This window comes from Pavona decussata, unplaced genomic scaffold, assembly GCF_977016875.1.
Source record: "Pavona decussata unplaced genomic scaffold, jaPavDecu1.1 SCAFFOLD_19, whole genome shotgun sequence".
Classification (NCBI taxonomy): domain Eukaryota; kingdom Metazoa; phylum Cnidaria; class Anthozoa; order Scleractinia; family Agariciidae; genus Pavona; species Pavona decussata.
Window position 1 is genome coordinate 1374183 of NW_028145442.1, and position 12582 is coordinate 1386764.

General features: G+C 36.6%; 1 long non-coding RNA gene across 1 annotated transcript; it reads left to right on the forward strand.

The window, feature by feature from the left end:
- Positions 1-3747: 3747 nt before the first annotated feature.
- Positions 3748-9232, forward strand: LOC146486957 (uncharacterized). Its single transcript, XR_014858286.1, has 2 exons — positions 3748-4144; positions 5060-9232. It is a non-coding gene; the product is annotated as an uncharacterized LOC146486957 (long non-coding RNA).
- Positions 9233-12582: the final 3350 nt, after the last annotated feature.

Below are 12582 nucleotides of genomic sequence, written 5' to 3' on the forward strand. Positions count from 1 at the left end.
TGATTGATTTCGTGGTAATACCTGAGGCCTTGTTACCCGCACCTATGTGGTGTAAGAAAGTCAAATCAGAGTGAGCCGAATTTCAGGAGTTTCCCAGTCTCGTTTATTTGCTGGTTATGTACGTCTCGCAGTCTCGATTTTTAGCCTGAGGTGAGGAACTATCGAAGTTCCGGTTTGTTCGTTCGTCTTAATAAATGACGTCTTCTCTTTACTTCATACTGAGAAATACCGAGAAATAACATTTCCCCTAAATTTTCTGATTCCACAAAACTTGCGGCCATGCCATTTAAGCGTTATAAAAACAGCTAGGTTGTTCAGTCTAGTACATCATAAGGTTGTGTTACCTGAACTAGTGTTCAAGCACAGAAAATCATCCGGGAATGTACAAAACAACCGTCTTAATTATTTTGCTGCAATGTTCTTGGTGGGCGCCTCTGGACTTTTTTTCCAGACCGGCTTCTACTCGTCATTGCATCAGGCTATCTAAGCACGTTGACTGCCGACTATTTCCAAATATTTTAATTTACGTTATGCTAGAAATAACGCACAAATTTTGTTCCTTTAGCTTTTAGGTTCTTCAGTTATTTAGAAGCACCGATGTGTACTCTGTTCAAGATAAATATTAAATTTTACAAAACTTAATATATATATTTAGCCAAGCCTAAAAGCTGAGCTCCAATTTTTTTCATAGCGTTTATAGAATTATCTGCTAAACGTATGAGCGTAATAACCTTACCAGTTTTCATCCTTTCTGCAAGTTATATACAGCTATTTCAATTAACGTTGTCGGTTCAAAGCATGAAGCTACTGAAGACAAGATCGAAAGTTTACGTGGGATTTTTATGAATAAATTCATCAAAATCAGTCATGCCTGGAGAAAACAATAGGTTGTAATTAGCAGTACAATGACCTGCACGTGCAGGGATGATTTTGATGAAATTATTCATAAAAAATAATCCCACAAAACATTGCGGTCTTGTCTTTTAGCTTGATTTTAATCCGACAACGTTAATTGAAATAGCTGTATATTTTTAGTGCATATGCAGCAAACTGCCCATCAACAATAACAACAACAATGTAATACAGAGGGCAAATTTTGTTGGAATGCCGATTTGTTGTAACAGAAGGCAATTTTTCTTCATTTTCCTTTCCCCGAGGGCAAAAGTAATTACTCCTGATAGGTCGAGCGGCGAAAATACTCGCTCCAGATTGGCTGAGCACGCCAGTTCTACATTTCGTTGGTTTCTTCATTTTGTGTCCAAAAATAACGAGTTCTTTCAAGTTCTTTGGAGTTCGACTGTTTAAGCCGGGTTGTTTGTACCACAAATACATGGAAATCATGATCAAGTGCTGCAGCTAGAAAGAAAATTCCTAAACGTCAAGTTTTCGTGCCAAGAAACAGCAAAAGATTATTTGTGTCAAAGCTAAAAATTGGGATCGGATTGACTTTTGTTTAGCTGAGAAACTGAAATCAGTCATGGCGACCAAGTGCTTTCACCTCCCTACTTCTTCTTACAACGAATGATAACCGAGTATAACAGTGTCCTTTTGATGGGAGGAAGGAGCAGGTCAAATTCAGCGGAAGAAATGACTCGGTAAGTTCCTTTTAGATCCATCGTTTGCTGTGTTTTATCGATCTATTTTCGCTGATTTTCAAGCGGTAAGAAGCTTCATAGCGCAGGTGAACAATAATGTGATGCCTGACATTAAGTTTTATCGTTGTTAGTTTACTCCTGTATTAAACTTATATTCTTTCTTCATAACATGCGTAAAATTTACAACTCAGTCAATATTGCTCCTACCGAAACCTAAGTAAACGCCAAGAAAAGGAGAACAGGGAGAAATCACTCTTCTTGGTTGGAGAGGCCGGTTGGAGAACCGTGCGGTGCGAACGGAATTGCCCCAAAACAAAATGTTCAAAAATTAGTTTCTCCACAAATATTTGTCCTATCGAAACGATTGAAGTATATTTGTAAAGCTTGAAACACGTTAAATAAGGGAAAAATATTGATTGTTGGCTCAGAAACGCATCGGTAGACTAGCAAACGGCTAGCAAGTTGCCTAAATTGGTAGGTTGCGTTCAAGTTAACAGAGAAAGAACAATTCACCGTCGTTTGCTCATGTTCTCCACAAATCCCTTAAATTAGGTCATTTCACGTTGTTGTTTTGCGGATGACGGCAAAGAAATGTATCAAAATTTAATATGCGGAACGATTGTTTTTGTTGTTGTTGCTGCCGTCGTCGTTGCTTAACAGGGTTCCTAGACTTATTTGGCGCTCGGATAAAAGTGTTTGAAAAATCATAATTCAGTCAATATTCCTCCTACTAAAATAATTCTGGTCCTTACAAAAATGTTTTAAACACTTAAACGCTTGGTTGTGACTCGAAATATCAGAGCGTTTAAAATTTGTGCGTGTCTATACAGTCCAAGCACATGGAAGCAGAGCGGCGCAAATGCATTGCTTTGTTTTTCCAAAACAAAATGTTCAAAAAGTAATTCTTCTGCGAATATTGGTGGTATCGAAACGGTTAAGTATCTTTCTAAAGCTTGAAACACGTAACATAAAGAAAAAATACCGATTGTTGCCTGGAAGAAAGCATTTTCGTTTACAACTGATTTGTAAGCGGCCGTCAAATTACACGTCATGATAATATTTTTGATGTAATAGCAACTGAGCGACCCGGGGAAAAACGTTTGGAAATTCAAAACTGTGTCAATTCTGCTCCTATAGTAATAAATCCAGTCTCTATATAAATGTTAACAAATGGAGAAGATTGGAAAAAAGTCTTTGGTGTTTGGTAGAATAATTTTGGAGCTTTTAAACTTGCGTGGGTTTACAAACACACGAGACCTGTGGAGCGAATGAAAAAAACAAGGCCACGAAAAAATATTTTTCAAAAATTAATTTCTACACCAAATAATATCGATGATATCGAGAATTTAATAAACGATTGAATCATCTGTCGGTAAAACTTTAAACACGTAACATAAAGAAAATTAGCGATTGTTGCCTGGAAGAAAGCATTTTCGTTTACAAATGATTTGTAAACGGCCGTCAAATCACGTACTGCATGATATTTTCTGCGAGAGCAAGATAGCTCCCGGGGAAAAATGTTTGGAAATTCAAATTTGGGTCAATTCTTCTCTTGTAGTAAAAGTTCTAGTCTCTAAATGAACGTTAAAAAATGGAGAATACTGGAAAATAGTCTATCGCTCTCTTTCACGTTGAACTTTGCTTAATTGTCCACGCTTTTCTGTTTTCTTTTTCTCTCTCTTTCTCTTCTTTCCACGTTTGTCAACATATCCAACGAAAAAATATAAATTGACTTTGTATTTTGTGTCCTTAAGGGACGGACCAATAGAAAAGTGATGGGGGGGGGGGGGGGGGTGCGGAAAATACAAAAAAAAAAAAATTCGTGCAAGCCAAAATGCCCGAAAAAAAAAATTCTTGCAAGCCGAGACGGAAGAAAAAAAATTCTTGCAGAAGGGGATTAAGGAATTATAAAATTATAGAAAATACCTTTTAGTGTTTTAATGACAGAAAATTTCTTCCAGAATGCCCCAAAATGGCCTTTTTAATGTTTTGAAGATCTAAATTTTTTGTGGAAGTTTGTTTTGTATGAACAACAAACCAACCCCACATTTTGTGTCGTGGCTGGAATTTACCCTTACTACAACTCAGTATTTTGTTTTGTGTTTGTAACTGGTAGTAAACCCAATAATCACGAGCAATAGGTCAATTAATCTCGTACCCCGATCTCAGTCGTCGGTTCGGGAATGTCGAAATGTGAGATCTGGTAAAGTTCGATATAACGCCATTTCTGGTTGGTTACCAGAATTAAGCAATGCCTTATTCTAATCTGCTCTGTGATTGGCTCTTTCCTTCTGTGTTTGGTTTTCGCTCAGTTCGGGGAAGAAACAAAAACACGGAAAAGTTTTCGCTCCGATTAAGATTGTCATGCGACGTTTTAATACATACATGCCCTTTGTGTGGGGAGAGAACAGTGAGAAATTGTTTTTTCGGAAGACAACAGCGACTTTAACCGAAAAGAGTTTGCAGTAAGGTTCAAACGGCCTTGCCAAATTACACAAGTTTCCAACACGATGGATATAAGCTTGCTTACTTTTGGGGATAAAATGGAGGTAGGTCATATATTTTTTTTTGGGTATTTCTTGACAAAAAATTGATTTTTTTTAAAATGATTATTTATTTAGTAAACGCAAATTAATTTCCCCAAAATACTTTACCTTGAGTTCCTGAACACGCGCGCCGCATTTGCTAGCATATTTTCAGTTTTTGTCTTCTGCTAAAAGACTATTTTCCTTCTATAAATTGAACTGGACTTTGAGTAAGAGACTTCATAATATAATATTAGTCCTTTCAGACCAGCGTGTTTATTCCTTCAAGATCCATACAACATCTCTCATAGGACTTTGGAGAAATTGATAGAGTGTCCACACAATATTATTATCCATCTGCTGGTGAGATCAATATCCCTCCCACCCCTCAGCTAAGAGAAATGAAAAATGTCCGACTTATGACCGCCAAAATAATAGTAATGAAACCCGTACTACAACAGAGAACACCTTGTCTGAACCGATTAGGGCTCTTTGTGTAAGTGTAGTTAGTTTAATTTTATCCCCTCTCTCCCACCTACTGAGTTAAAAAAAATTTGGATCCAAAATATAAAACTAGCCTTCCTCTAAAATAAAAATGGGGACATTGGTTTACATGTCTGCACCACCTAATGTTTTGCAGGTCTATGCTTGTGATAGGCTTTAGAAAAGAAGTAGTTTTAAAAGGAGGACATGCCTCTTTGGATTTGACATCACTTATAGTTTTTAGAATCTTTTTGCCATTGTTCTTTTCTTTAAGATAGGGGAATTTCTCCATTGTTTTATCATTAATATGGAGTCCTTGAAGTACTAAACACATTTCATTTACTACTTCCATTGTTAATCCTTAGCACATTCTCTGATACAAATAGTTATCACTGGCCTCAGTTTCTCCTTTATTTCTTGTTAACTCTGCCTTAATTTCTTCCACCTGATTTCTAGGGAGAAGCAAGTTCCTAAAGTTCCTATCAGTGATGTGAATATCTTCAAGGGCTAAAACAGCTGGACACAGCTCAACACATAATTAAGAGCAATGACAGTCATTTCGGACAACAGATAGCACAACAGCTGCATTTCTCACACAAAAGCCAAAACCAAAGTGGTTATAAGCAAAAATTTTCCCCTGCACAGATTTCTGGGGTATTTACACTAATCTGTCATGATGGGTTGCATTTCTTCAATATTTGCACCAATATGATTGTTGTTAAAGTAAAGTTTTGATGTAGCAGGCTTCCCATCTCTTCCACTTTCTTGGAAAAAACTTTCCATGGTTTGCGGAAGACCAAAATGAATAAATTATTATCCTTCCAACACAATGAGAATCAAACCCCATTCCCAAAGATTGTGGCAAATAATATTCATTGTCAGTCTGTAGAGAATGAGACTGAGCCAAAAGAGCATTTTGAGGAATTTGGGGAGTGAGGTAGAACTGGTGATCCCCAAGCTTTCCACCCAAAAAGGCACCCCCAAATCCACACAGTACTAATGATGAGTAAATAATAGGCTGACAGGCTTAATTTTTGACATTGGTGGTGATAAGTTCATCTGCTATGGGCGAAAATATGTAATCAAACTGGTCAACATTACTTTGTGTTAAGATAGGAGGGCCTTTGTAGTACTCCATAAATCTTTCATATTCAAACTTTGTATGATTGTAGTTTGGTTGTTTTTCTGTTGCTGTTGTTGTCATGACAACAATCTTCGCTGTAGGGAATACTGAGGAAAGTGTTCCTCGTTTGCTGTACTCTGAAGTTGTGCCCCCTGAACAAAGATGCAATTAATTAAGAAAAAACTGTAGTCATTCACTGGGATGTTGTTATTCTTTCCATTAGAATAAGACAATATAATTACCGGAAAATGGATAATGAGAAGGCTGAATAAAAAGGGATTCTCAAGTAACTAAGCCCTTTTTGACGCATGGGGTGGTGGAAGGACGAAGCATAAAAGAAGCTGCGATAATCACCAACAATATGGCTCTGTATTTATTAGCTTTTAACCTTTAAGCCTCAGTGTCAACATACAGTTTCTCCTTACTGGTCTCTACATGTCCATTTTTCATAGTAGCATTATAGGGAAGTTGTTGAAATATCAAGAAATTTCACCACTGGTGATCTCATGACCTCTCCTTGATTGTGTATTGATAAATATTAGGAGAAATTTTGATACTGATCACTACTGGGGCTCAAAGGTTCAAGGTTCACTGTTCTGATATTTTTTGTGTACTTGTGTGAAAAGTCCTTGAACATAATTTTGTGTTGCTGGTCTTAATATTAAGAAAAGTTAGGACCTGACATGGGTGCAAATATCAATACAAGAAAATTTTTTTTGCTCAAGGAATTGGCATCAACAAGGAATTTTCATCCAAGACAGACACTGTTTTCAAAGTTTCTTTTCCCCACCACTTCTCTGCAGTGGGTTTTTGTCTGACAGTTTGATTAAATGTTGTTTCCTGGCTATGGAAGGCCATGGTTAAGGAATACTTAGGAATTCATGGTTACTGAAGATCAGCTTACTGTGAAAGCTGTTGTTTTGCTGCAGAAATGGGTGACAGTTCATTAGAACACACAGACATGCACAGGAAAACAAATAGTGGAAATATTTTTTATTTCTTTTCTATTTATCTGCCATTTGCTACTTTTATGAGCCCAAAAGACCTTCACACCTTCCCTATTATTATTGTTATTATTTTTTTTTTTGCTGAAATCAAGGATCCCATCAGAGGTGAGTGCCCAAGCACCAAGATAGCTGCTTTGGACATAAAGAAGCTTGTATTATTCTTAGTGTATCATCCTCTATGCATGTACAAATAATGCAATGCTCAGTACAACAATGATTATTTGAGCAGCTCATTGTGCCTTGCAAATCAAATGCAGATAATGACCTTTGTTCTTCATATCAAGAGTCAAATATTATTGGACTTGTGTATTATGTGGTTCTAATTTTCGAGTCTGTGGACTCCTATGTGTAAAATTATAACCTTTATTAACTTGTCATCAAAGAAGCAGTCGAGGGGGCATGTCCCCTAAACTTAAAATAAATTTCAGGTGAAAACTTTTCAAGTGTTGTGTGATAAAGGTGAATCAAGAACCACTGAAATGGAAAGCTCATCACTACCAAATAAAACTCTAATGGGAAACTCATAGGGACTTGCTCCATTTGCTCACATGTTGCAAGTAACCAAACATTCTTCAGATCTCAAATCCAGATGTGGTACCTCCATTTCCCAAAAAAAATTCAAACTTCCATTTTTGAGAAAAAAAAACCCCTTTAAAACAGCAAGGGTGTACTCGGTATTTTAATGTTGGACATAATTGGGCGCCTACTATTTACACGGACAGGTCTTTCTGGTTTGCTGGTATATAACCAAGACAGCAGCATGGTGTTAGGGCTAGGATGGTTCATGGTTCATTTATTTCACACTATTTACACAACATTAACATAGAAAGAAAAGTATTACAACAAATAATTACAAGATAAAAATAAATACAGTACAAATTATAAAATGTGTGTGGTGGTCAAAGTAGCAAAGGCTTTCTAGCTGACCACCACCTACTTTTAAGTAAACAAAGAAATGACACTGAGCTTTATTGAGATATTAGAAAATGCAGGAAATGTTTGTAGAGCCTAGGATGTACAAGAGAGAATTACATTTGTGTAAATTAAGGTATGTTCGAGATATACTGAACGGAGCAAGAAATCTAAACAGGTCAAGCTTAAGAAGAAGAACAAAACAATAAATAAATAAAAACAAAAAAAAAGCAAAAAAACAACATACAAACAAACAAACAACAACAACAAACAAAAAGAAAGGAAAAGGACAACACATCATCAGCATCAACAGCAGCGACAACAAAGATCAAAATATAAGCAGACAATTATTATTATTATTATTATTATTATTATTATTATTTTTAACTCTATTATTATTATTAGATAGTTACATACTATTATATTTGATCATTAATAATAAACAGAACATATATTATTTGATTGACAAGAGATCAGGTGGGCCTTATAAAGTTTCTTAAACCTGTTAAAAGTTTTTGTTTTTTTCAATGCCATGGGGACAGTTTCCCATATGACAGAAGCAGAGTACTTAAAAGTAAATTTGCCTATGTTAGTTCTAACTTGTGGTCGGTGGAAATTAAGCTTGGCAGAATTTCTGGTGTTATAGGAGTGGACAGTTGTTGTAGGTAGGAGGAGGCCCTGTTTAGCTGGTTCATATAAAATTATATTATTACAGTGACCTTGAGTTGTGTCCTTTGGCCTGTAAAAGAAACCTGCCGCATTTACACAATCCATTTGGTTTGGAAATTTAAACCATTAACTTATGGAAGAAGGAGAATTTGTGTGACCAAATCAGCTGAAAGACTACAAAGAGAAGAAACAATTTTTACGTATCACTGGTAGACCACAATTTCTGAAACTTTGCAAATGAAAATATGACATGAACCATTTGACTTTCCAATGCGAAATTTAACACCAAGATGCCAATCAGTAACTCTATTGTGCCTCATCTACAACAACGACCACAAAATTTTTCTGATAAAGCTTCGACAACAAAAACTCTCTGCACTGTCTGTTGCTACCTTTACCTTGGGGTGCACAAAAATGATGTGACATTTCCCTGCCTGTAAATTACAGTATCTTCAATACAGTTACCATCAAAGGCGAAAACTGGTACAGCTTACTCCGGTTGACTTAAGTGTTTTTAATTGATCGTCGATAAGCACGTTGATCTTGAGTGGAGAAAGCACAATTACGATGGATTTGTTCTTGGAACAGTTTTCATTACAAAGATGGTCTAGATGGTCACAAAGGGTAGGAACTAATCTTAGTAAAAAAGTGATTTACCGCGCTTGTTGATTGCAATCTCTCCTGTTGCCTTTTTCGTTTTGGTTTAAGTTTCAAGTTTTGTTGTCCTCTCGACCGAAGAACGTTTCGAAGAGCACCCTCGAAAGCGAAAACCTCACCAGGAATGATCACAGTTACGAGCAGCACGGTGGACAAAGGATGATGGGCAGGCCCGTATTCCGGGCCTCAAATCGAACTTTACCAGATCTCCCCTCCGCCTGACCGTGGGAGATCTGGGTACGAGATTATAGGTCAATTAGTTTTGAAGAAAAACGATTTTGTCAGTAACACGCTTCCAGCAATCTGCTTATCCATAAAGCGCTTTGTAGTTTTATTCGTTGGGCCACAGAGTGCTTTATGGTTACAAAATTTAAAGAAACTGAGTCATTTTCAAGAAGTCCTGTTAAACGCTTGTAGGAGCATCTAGATTGAAGGGCAAGTCAAGTGTTCACTTTCTTCACCACAAAATTCTCTGTGGCTCATTGTCAATACCACAAAGTGCTCTGTAGGCAAATTAAAACCGCACAAAGTGCTTTGTGATCTGGTGATCGAAAGTACCTTGTATCTTGTGAATGACTTGCTGTTTACTGAAGGATTAAGGCGGTCAATAATCGACATAGTTTTAAAATAATTTATGTTTAAAGCTTTTACTGCAAAAATCAGGATGTAGGACAAATTTGCTTTGAAAATAGTACGGTGAACCCTTTCTATTAAAGACGCATATCGTCGGGACCGACTCCAACTGTCTGGCTTAGAGGTCTCCGGCTTATAGAGAGTAGAGGTATTAAGGTGACACCAGTAATATAATATATAATGAGGCTGATTTTATTACCAGCACTAGATACTACGTAGACAGTTATTTCGTTGTTTTTGTTTAGTTTTGACCATTATGCTGTAATTTTTAGACATTTTGTCTCAGGGGTTAAAGGTAATCATTCCAAGCCCACACAGTACAACTTTTTTTAAAAATCCTTTATTTAAAGTTTTTTTTTTTTTTTCTGGAAAACAACAACAACAAAAAAATTCGTGCAGAGGGTATCAACCGAAAAAAAAATTCCTGCACAAGCACTGAGCAAAAACAAAAATTCCTGCAAACTGAAAATGCCCCCCCCCCCCCCCAATCACTTTTCTAATGGTCCGTCCCTTAGCATTTCTGTTGTAAACGCATCTCGCCATGCAACTTCCCGCCAAACAAACACAGGCGCATTAGCACTGTGGGATTGCGTACGTACGGGCGGTCGGTCGGACGCATGTGACGTCATAACCTAACCAAAATTTCTCGCACTGATGGGTTTACCAAAATCTCTTAGCTATGGGGCTCCGCAAAAACCAGTGGTCTGTGTCGACATGCCAAAAATACTGTTTAAAATTGTGGTAGAACATAGTCTGAATAAAGGCACACTGCATGGTAAGGTACCATATAGTCACCCACATAACCCTAACCCTAACCCTAATACTCCATATAGTCACCCTAACCTTACCATGAATTATATACCAAGTCGGTTTTTGGTCATACAACATGGTCAGGGCGCGCATGAACAAAGATATTCCATGGTCAGGAAATTAGTTTCCTGCACCGATAGTTTATAATTATGTTCCTTTAACAGAATTACTGAAAATGGCGGATATATATACAAAAGAAATCATTTGATAAATAAAATAACTGTATTCATGACTGTAACAAGTCATCAACCGAATTTTTTTTTTAAAGACTTTGCAATAGTATGGATGCTGCAATATTCCGGCATATCTCGGTTGATTGTTAGTTTTTTTCAGCCAACATACAACATTCACACAGCTTACTCCGCTTCCCATTATAACATCTCCTGGGGCGTGCATGAACAACAGCACGGTTTGAATAACCTCACCTACATTCCGAGAAATGTAGATCTAAATAATTTGGTGAGAATAGGTCTTAGAAGATAACAATATCAAACGAGAAATGATAAGCGGAACGTTGTGATTGGTGTCGAAAAGTGTTCAGAAGATAACATTTTATGACAAAGGATGTTAAGTTATTTGACTAAGAGATCGTTGAAATCTGAATACATACATACATACATACATACATACATTTTTTTTTTACTCATAAAATCCTTTAATACACAGCTGTCAATTCACTGACAATTACATACTTTTAATTAAGATTACAATTGAAATTAGAATGAAACTAAATTAAATTAAATTAAATACCTCAAACATCTAAAATTACTGCTACTAAATTAACTGACAATAACATATTTTAATTAAGATTACAATTGAAATTAGAATTAAACTAAATTAAATTAAATTAAATACCTCAAACATCTCCCATTTCTTTTTAAATTGGCGGATTTTATTTGTCTTAAAGGCTATGTATTTTTCTGTTTCATATTTGATTTCCAAAATGTTCTTGAAATGATTAAAGATGGGGTTAATTCCTTTACACCTACAGGTCCACAGATACGTTTTTCCTAAAATTACTATATAGTTAAGCAGATCCATTCCCTCCTTAGAATGCCTATCATAATGAGGCACGTAATCATTTGACCAAATAAAAGCAAAAAAGGATAATACAATAAAAAATATATACTCTGAAGAGGGAATGGATATCAAAAAATAGCAAGTCGCCAAAATGAATATTGTAGATCTAATGTTTATACTGCGATTTGAGGTGTTTGAGGTAAAGAAATAATTTGGTTCGTATAGTACATTAAAAAATAAAGCGAAGAAAAAGAACATGAAAAACAGCAGGCACACACTTTGAAAATTCGCGGATGTGCAGCAATGCACAAGCGTCGCTAGCGTTTTGGCCACTATCATTGCGCGTTGTTTACACGCTGATCTTAGCTTCGCTCCGAAGTGAGTGTATCCAAAACAGATAGTATAATATTTTATAATAGCTGCTTCATACTAGTTTAGTCTATTTTAATCTAATTATTGTATCGGAACAGCCTTACCGTCCGTTTAACAGTTTGCCTTTTGTAAAACGTACTTTCTTGCCTTCTTCAAAAGCTTTTTTCATCATCGGTAGAGCTTTCTTACGGAGTTCGAAATCACCGGGTGTAAAGTCCTCGACTAATCTTACTCCATAAAGCAAGTTTTTATTCTGTGGGTTCTTCGCGGCTCGAAGTAGGTTCCTCTTAAATGGTCTAGCGTACAATTTCGCAATAATATGCCTGGGTTTGCCATCCTGTCTTCTTCCTGTGCGATGAGCATTTTCTAATTCTCCGTGAGCTTCTTCGAAGCCAAGAAGTGTGAAGTGGTCTAAAACAATGGTCATGCAATTTTCACCTTCTTCTTCTTCGACCCCTATCAGGCGAATATTGAAGTCGCGGGAGTATCTTTCCAAGTGTTCCAGTTTATTCTTAAGTTCTCTGTTACTGTCCTGAAGTTTTTTAAAGGAGTCTTCCATTTTACTGTCCATCGCTTCAACCGTAGACTTCGTAGAGGTTAAAGAAACCTTAATTCGGTCGACCTCTTCGTCAAGTACTTGAGCTTTGTTATTCAGGATTTCTATCTCGTCAATTCTCGACATTGCACTTTCTATCTTGACTAACCTGGCGTTCGTGTCTTGCTGGAAGCCAATTAGATCTGCACTTAGTTTCCTTATTTGACCGGTGAGTTCGCTC